Genomic DNA, 7,878 nt, shown 5'->3' on the forward strand with positions numbered 1-7,878 from the left:
CTAAAAAAGAATTGCTTTGCATTTGTGGATCTGGAGCATCACGGGGAGTAGTAGTCGTGCTCATAATGAATTTTGAAGATAGTCGTCATTCAGAAGATAGCAGTCATTCCAAGAAGTCTGCTATAGGTCCTTTGATTCAGCAAAACTTAGAAAGCTCATAAGAATTTGAAGCCAGATGGACTACTTGCTTAAGTAGTTTGTTAAACTGTGGCTGGTTTAACAATTAGTTTGACTCTGATTTCATTTTAATGATTCGAGTTAGAATAAAGCTTTGTCCCACAGAAACTTCCTTTTGTTTTACTTCTCGTTAATTAATGTCTTGGAACATAGTGAAAAGCTGATGAAACCTATGGATTACATAAATCTGTGAAGCTGGAAAAATCTTAGGTGGTTAGAATTAAGTCCAACTTAGCTGTGAGGCTTTTGGGAAATGGTATGATGTAAAAATGAAGTTTTAGAAAGAAAACCATGTACGTGTTACCAAAATCATAGGCATTAAGTAACTTAGTGAGCAGTGGCACTCAGGGAAGAATTTTGAAGCTAAGCGGTAGTGGTCAAGTTGTTCAGAGGGAAAGAGGAAAGTGCGCCTAAATTTCATGTCCATGATGTTACATTTAATGCAGTCAGAGGTTGTGACAAAAATATATCAAAATGTCTAGGAAATAAACCACTCTCCCCACCCCCCAAAAAAAAAACCCCAAAACAACCCAACAAAAAAACACTTCCCCCCCCCCAAAAAAAACAAAAACCAAGAACAACAACAACAAAACCCAAAAAACAACAACAAAAGAAAAAGATAGCCCAGGCAAAAGACATAATGGCTGAATAGCAAAACAGATACTATTGAAAAGGTCCTTTTAACAATCATTTTGTCGAATGGATCTTGCTACACAGGATTCCTGGTTTTCATCAGAATTTTGACTAGTACTTGCTCACTGAGGGGTATTTCCTGTTATTTCTCAGTGGTCATGCTCTGTCAAAATACGTCCATCTAATTGCCTACATTTGAACCCGGAAATATTTTATTCAGAAAATGCTATGGATCTTCAACCCCCTTATGGTATTTTAAACAGAAGTTCATCAGAACTGATAAAAAGTTTGTCTCTTAGACCAAACATTTCTGAAATAGCACAGGATTTTCCTTAAGCGGCAGTTGCATCTTTTCTTGGTTGCGTGATGAAAGAAATGCTGTTGTCTTGTTGTTAAAGTTTATAGATGTTTTTGTTGCCTGCTCCAGTTGCCTCAGATGTTCTTTTACCTTTTCCCCTTCCAGCCTGTATTACTGTAAGACCTTTATAGAAGTTTCTCTTCTTTTACAAGCTAGTTACATGGTTACCATTTAGTCACCCAAGTTTTCCACCAGCTCTGTTAATAAAGACATTTGGCCTACATGACACTTTGAAAACTTAGCATGTTTTTCTCTTCCAAGCAGTCACTTTACTGTGATTTTTTTATTTACACTGCATGTTAATCTCTCTCAAGCCTGTTTACTGAAATGTTCATTATTATCATCCTTTTCCTCCCCCTCTCATAAATTCTTTTTATGCTTCCACTTTGTCAGGCAGGACTTTTTTTCCCCCTCTTCTAGGCAGCATTATTTTCTGCTGGAGTATTAGTTGAAGGGCATTAGCTTTGATGACTTTGGTGGGGCATTCACAAAGGCTGTCTTTAGTCTTGTGGGAATACTGACTGTGTTTCCTGCCTGGCTAATGGAAAATGATTGGGGTTTCTAGGGCAATTCTGAATTTCGAAGTTAGGCTTTTTTTTCTTTTCTGAATTTCCCTCCAGAGAAAGCCACAGCTTTTGCAGATGGTGCCAGCTGCAGCATCCCTTCTGCTGCTCTTGCAATGCTTTAAGTAAAGGGCAGAAGCTCCTTTCTGATTCTTGTAGTTGCAGCAAGGCTGGATTTAATGGCAGCTGGTGAAGAGCTGCATCTCCCTGCCTATGGTGGCTGGATATATCAGGAGAGGAGAAGTAAGATGAATGATTGAGAATTATGCAGCCTTGTTAGGTTGCAGGTCCTGTTTATGTTGGCTTAAACTGTGTACACTTGATACAAAATACACCATACAAGTGTTGCAGTGCTTGAGTTGTTTCTGTTTTCAGTGACTGCTCCAAATCAGAGAACCCAAAGAGTTTAGCTGGTATTTTCTCAGGGTGCCCCTCATGTAACGGGGCTGCAAATACTTGGTGGCTGGTGTCATTGGCTTCATAATATAGTCATCAATTTTCATTATAGTTCTGAAATCTGTCCTGCTTTGCCATGTAGAAAACTATTTCTGTCTTACCTGAATTAAACAGACTTTTGAAGCTGGTATGTGGCTAAAATATTGTGTGGTGCTATTACAAACTTCTCCCTAATGAATTCATTTTAACTTGGGAAATTTTGTTCTTGTGGTATGTCTCCATCTTTGTTCTGGTTCTGGAAAAAGTTGAGACTTCTATGGAGACAAAGCTACCTTTGAGACCTTGGAAGCCTTACTCCTAAGAGTCTGCTTGATGTCTGCTTCCAGCCTATTATTAAATCAATAAATCTTGTTTGCTCCTAAGGATATACAGGATACTTCACACTGCATATATTTTGGCACTTCTAGAAGAAAATGGTGTCTCTGCTCTAAAACAGCTTTTTTGTAGAATAAGGGAGACACCAGATACATGAAGCCTTGGCTGTGTGCTCTTTTTCGTTCTCTTAATTAATTTATTTTCTCTTCCTCATCATATTGGCTTATTAGTCTACCTAATCTCATTTAGGAAGTTTACCTCAAATGTATATACTTCTGTATTTTACAAATGTAAGTTTGGAATTTAGCTGTAATGTTTCTGTTACTTATATCTCATGTAATTCATGTAGAAACCTGTATGGTTAACTTAATTGCATTAACAAATTTTAATGTGAATGGGTATTACGTTTGCAGTTCTTGACCTTGCTAATCTTTTACTGATTCCTCTCCCCCCACCCCCCTGCCCCCACATTTCTACATGTATTTTAATTTTCTTTTTTATGTTTTCCTTTTCTATGTTATTTTTTCTACACATACTGGGAGGGGATTGAGGGTGGAAGAAGTATGCGAAGACTTGCAGAGAATCATTACCTTGTGAGGCATAAAATGAAATCATTTATTTGATGCTTAACACTACACCTAGTATCTATGTTTGGAAGAAGAGCATCGGGAATTCCTTTAAAAAGTGACACAAAAGTAGGAAAGGATGTTAACAGACAGTGATTAATTACCTTATTGCAAAAGGGGAACTTTTTGTATTGCTTCTTAGTTTGAAATGAGTTGCTGTATGTTGAGAAGAAGGTAGAGACTGACAGAAGACTTTCCTGTCTTACTAAGCTGTGAGATCAGGAAATAACTAAATTTACCATGGGGAGTTTACCTAACTAACCACAACCTTTTACTAATATGTTCACTTTGTCCTTGCATACAAATTTTGAAATAAAAGTGCCAGTACTCATGTGTCACTGATGGGAAGTAAAAGGCAACATTTTGGTCATAATTGGTAGGAGGTGAGACTGACATTCACATGAATTTTCCCCAATTACAGAATGAGCACAAAATATTTCATAGAAATTAAATTACTATCTGTCATGATAACCTGGCATTTGGAAATCCTTGTGCTTTGCCACTCTTAATGCTTGGTCTTTAGAAGTTGTTTTCTTCAAATAGGAAATACATTATTTGTTTAAAATGTTATTTTTTTTCTTTAGATTTCAGTCTTCAGTTTTAGCACAGCCTTCAGAATCCTTTTTTCAAGGCCAGAAATATCCTCATGCTATCTTTTAAAACCTCCTGCATATCAAAGGACACTGCAATGTGCACAGCAATGATTCTGCTGTGTTCAGTATCTTGCAAAGACTTAAGGGGATGATGGAGAATCCATCACTTAGCCTGGTACTCTGTTCAAATAAATCGTCCTAACTGATAATTTATACAGACTTAAATCCCTAAGTCTCACTTGAAGACAATTTGGTTTTTATCCCTTAAATCACTTGGGCACTGTTTTTTAGCACCTTCTACATATAGTTCTAGTGTCTATGTATTCTAATATTGATCTCACCATACACAGAAAAAGGCAAGCTTGTTTCTGTTAGGTGTCCAGGGATTGCCCTAAACCTTTTTTTGCCATAACACTGCCTGCAAGGTGCATGTTAAGTGATTTTGTCAGTGATATAACACCTCCATGAAAGTAGCTGCCATCCAGGTTATGGTCCCAGGTTTCAGATGTGCACCAGCTTTCCCTGTTCTTAGGAGTATGACCTTGCATTTGCATTACAGTTTGCCTTGTGTTCTATGTGTATGCAGCTGAGAATTTGGGGAAGTACCAGGCCTGGCTGGAGATAAGTCTGCTTACATATTTGAGTTGTCTAGCACTCTTCTAGACTCAATTCTACTGTGTGAGCCTTAAGAGTAAGAACTGTCCTAAACTGGCTTCTCTAACTCCTTGCATTTTGTAATAATTTAAAAATGAGTCACCTACATGTCATTTAACATTACACTTTGCACTTGTCAAACTGTACTTTCCTCTTATGTAGGAAAAAACTAGAAAAATTTTACTTTTGTTTTTCTTTTCTACAAACTCTGGGAGCTCTTGGGAACTCCCCTGTTCTATTCCCAGCTTGCCCCTTCACAATCCAGTTCCATTTTTCTGTTAAGTTAGAATTTTTTTTTTTTTTTCTCCTTATGCTAGGGGACACCCATACAGGCTACTGTTGCTTTCTTCTGTGACCTTGACCACCTGCAGTCATGTATCTGGGGTGCCTTTGTTAAACGGTGCAGGTACTAACCTGGCTGGTTGACTGCAAAAGCTGGTTTATCTGGAGACTCTGAAGGGATGAGAGCTGCAGTGCTTGGCGTTCAGGCCCCATTTTGCCTCATAGCTTGCAGTTGTCAGATTCCTGACTGTGGGAGGGGGAGAGTTAAAATGCCTCTGACATTTCATGCCTTCTGTTCATATCTGATACATCAGCTACATTTTGGGATGCTGTCTTATGAAGTAACTCCATAGTGTCTGGCACCTTGTACTAAATCAAGGTTATGCTCTATATTTATAGAACAACTTTCTGGAGCCTTTCAAAGCCTGCTCATTGCTGCTTAGAAGTCATAGAATCATAGAATGGTTTGGATTGGAAGGGACCTTAAAGCTCATTCAGTTCCAACCCCCCTGCCATGGGCAAGGACACCTCCCACTAGAACAGGTTGCTCAAAGCTTCTTCCAGCCTGGCCTTGAACACGGCCAGGGATGGGACGTCTACAGCTTCTCTGGGCAGCCTGTTACAGTGTCCCACCACCCTCACAGTAAAGATTTTTCCCCTTATATATCTACCTTAAATCTACTCTTTTTCGGTTTAAAGCCATTCCCCCTTGTCATATCACTACATGCTCTTGCAAAAATCCCTCTCCAGATTACTTGTAGGCCCCCTTTAGATGCTGGGACACTACACTTAAAACTTTTTTTCAGCCTCTTACATGTTGCAATAATGATTGGCTTTGGAAGCCACCAAGTATTCCTGGTGTGTGGTGGTTGCCTGTAGCAAGTAATGCTCCCAGAAAAAAGGGCTGTAGAGCTTCAGCCTGAAGACCTTTTTCATACAAAAATGCATTTGGTATCCCTATCCAATATAAACTAAACTAGGGCTGCTCAGCTGCTGAAGTCTGTATGTGGCTTGACAGGATTCTTCATGTAACCCTTTCTCCCAGAGGCTTCTTCAGTGTAGACCATGGATTCAGAGATAGCTGATACCTGTTGCTGCTGCTGCTGTTTTCCCTGCAGCCCCTCTGTTGTCACTCTGTGTATTGCTCCTCAGGAAAACACTATGCCTGTGTATGGGTTGTCACCACCAGCATAATACAGTTTGTGTGGGTCCGTTTCTTACCTGTGTGTGAGTTGTTGCTGGGGATAACTGAAGCTTGCTTACGAGCAGTGTGAATTACCTAATGAATAATTGCCCATTTTCTGGCAGTTGTCTTCCCATCTCAGAGGGTCGATAAGGATACAGACTGTGTATATAATGTATGTTTGGGAAGTCTGATGCTTTGAAGGGAGCATCCAGGATTTGCACAGGCTGTGTTGTGCTCTTGTGAATTTGCACTGCTATGATGTACAGAGCCCCCATAGGCAAATAAAGGGTGATGCTGTTGGGGTCTCACAAGATGTGTGCAGGGCTGGGGCAGGAAGCATAACATTGTGGTATTTGACAGTGCCATGCTGTCACATCTCTTGAGTGTGGAGTGGAGTTTGGAGAGGCTGGGAGCATTGTCTGGGCTCCTCAGCTAGTCCAGTTTGTTAGGTGGCCATAGACTCTAGTTCTTGAGGAAGTGCTGAAAACTGGAGAATCAACTTATAGTGGGAATACTGGGACTCCTTTATTTGTCCCCCTGGGATATCAAGTTGCTTACCCTAGCAGACCATTTTTTGATGGGTAGGGGAGTTCACATCCCCCTGCCATGCTGCATTTGTGCTTTGGTTTTGCCCTTTGGGAAAAGGGAACAGAGTTGCAAAGCATGAAACTGATCTTGTCATTGGGAGCTGGGAAGGGACAAAGGCAAATGCACAGCAGGGGTCCATCATGCAAGGCATGTTCAGGAGGGATGGCCCAGAGTGACAGTAAGCAAGGCGCAAGTTCTTACAATCTGGTATGGCTTGGGACTGCAGAACTACTGTCATGGTATAACTGGTCGTTGTCTTTTAGTGTATAGTTTATTAGTGTGTATGCAGAAGGCCTGGTCAAATGTAACAGAGAAGGAGCAGTTAACTTTCTCAGCAACTGAAGGATGTGAAGATTTCCCAGCTGTAGATAAACTCAGTTTCTGGAGCAGAGGGCAGTGGAAAAAGATGATAACAAACAATGGAGTGAATACACATGATCAACTCCTGCAGTGTTAAATTGACCTAAAAATAAATGATGCAAACTTTGAGTTATGTTACTTTGAGTTTTTGAGACTTAAGTGTGCAAAATACTAGAATTCAGAATTACTGAGAGGAGATCCATCTTCAAACTATTAAGGCATCTGAAAGCATAAAACCACTGTCGAGAGTTGAACAGGTTGCTTCAGGTAAAATTCTGTAGAATATATTTAAAAATAGTGAACATGCTTATATTTTTCTGGAAAAATTACAAATTTGTGTCAGAGCTAAGTGTTTAAATTCATAGAAAGGGAAGGAATCACACTATTGTATACTTCATGAAAAACAGGGGAACAATGTAGATCTGGACTGCTATTCCCAATAGGGCTTTTCTTTTTTGTGTTCCCCAGTACATGCTAAAAATATTTTGAATATCTTAACATCTGCATTATTATGAAAAATGGCATGTCTTTGTTTTGTTTCCAGCTGTGTCATTCTTGCATTACATCTTGTTCCATTTGCTCTCTTCAGCTGGGATGCGAAGTCACTTTCTTTTGTCAGTTGTAGGCCTAATTGCTCTGTCTCTAGGACTGCACTGTGTACCACTTGGAAGAAGTTATTTCTTTTGTTCTGTCTCAACCCAAACTGTATGTTGGGGAATGTTAACTTACTTGGTTGTGGATGTGTCTTCAGTTTGGCAGACAGGGGCAGAAAATAGGGTAAAAATAAAGGGAGCTAAGCCTCTTTAAATATAGAAAACATAAGCTTGAAGAAAGACTGGGTATGTGAGTGTATTTTGCATACTACTATGTATTAGAACATCTAAACTTAAATGCACCAGGCAGTCCCATTGATTTCAATTGAAGGATGGATGAATGGATAAAGTAGACCCTCTCATGTTTGTCCAACACCCTGGCAGGCTCCTAAGGACCATGCAGCAGAGGAGGATGGGTAAGTGACGTTTGGTCACCATTCTGATTCATGTGTCAAGTATAAACAGCAAAACAGGCAAGAAAGAAATAGGGCCAG

General features: G+C 39.8%; 1 long non-coding RNA gene across 1 annotated transcript; it reads left to right on the forward strand.

Moving 5' to 3' along the window:
* The first annotated feature begins 790 nt into the window (after positions 1 to 790).
* Positions 791 to 6,920, forward strand: LOC134155383 (uncharacterized). Its single transcript, XR_009961531.1, has 2 exons — positions 791 to 2,501; positions 6,702 to 6,920. It is a non-coding gene; the product is annotated as an uncharacterized LOC134155383 (long non-coding RNA).
* Positions 6,921 to 7,878: the final 958 nt, after the last annotated feature.

The sequence above is a fragment of the Pezoporus occidentalis genome, unplaced genomic scaffold, assembly GCF_034315485.1.
Source record: "Pezoporus occidentalis ecotype Australia unplaced genomic scaffold, CSIRO_AGI_Poc_V1 ctg77, whole genome shotgun sequence".
Taxonomy (NCBI): Eukaryota; Metazoa; Chordata; class Aves; order Psittaciformes; family Psittacidae; genus Pezoporus; species Pezoporus occidentalis.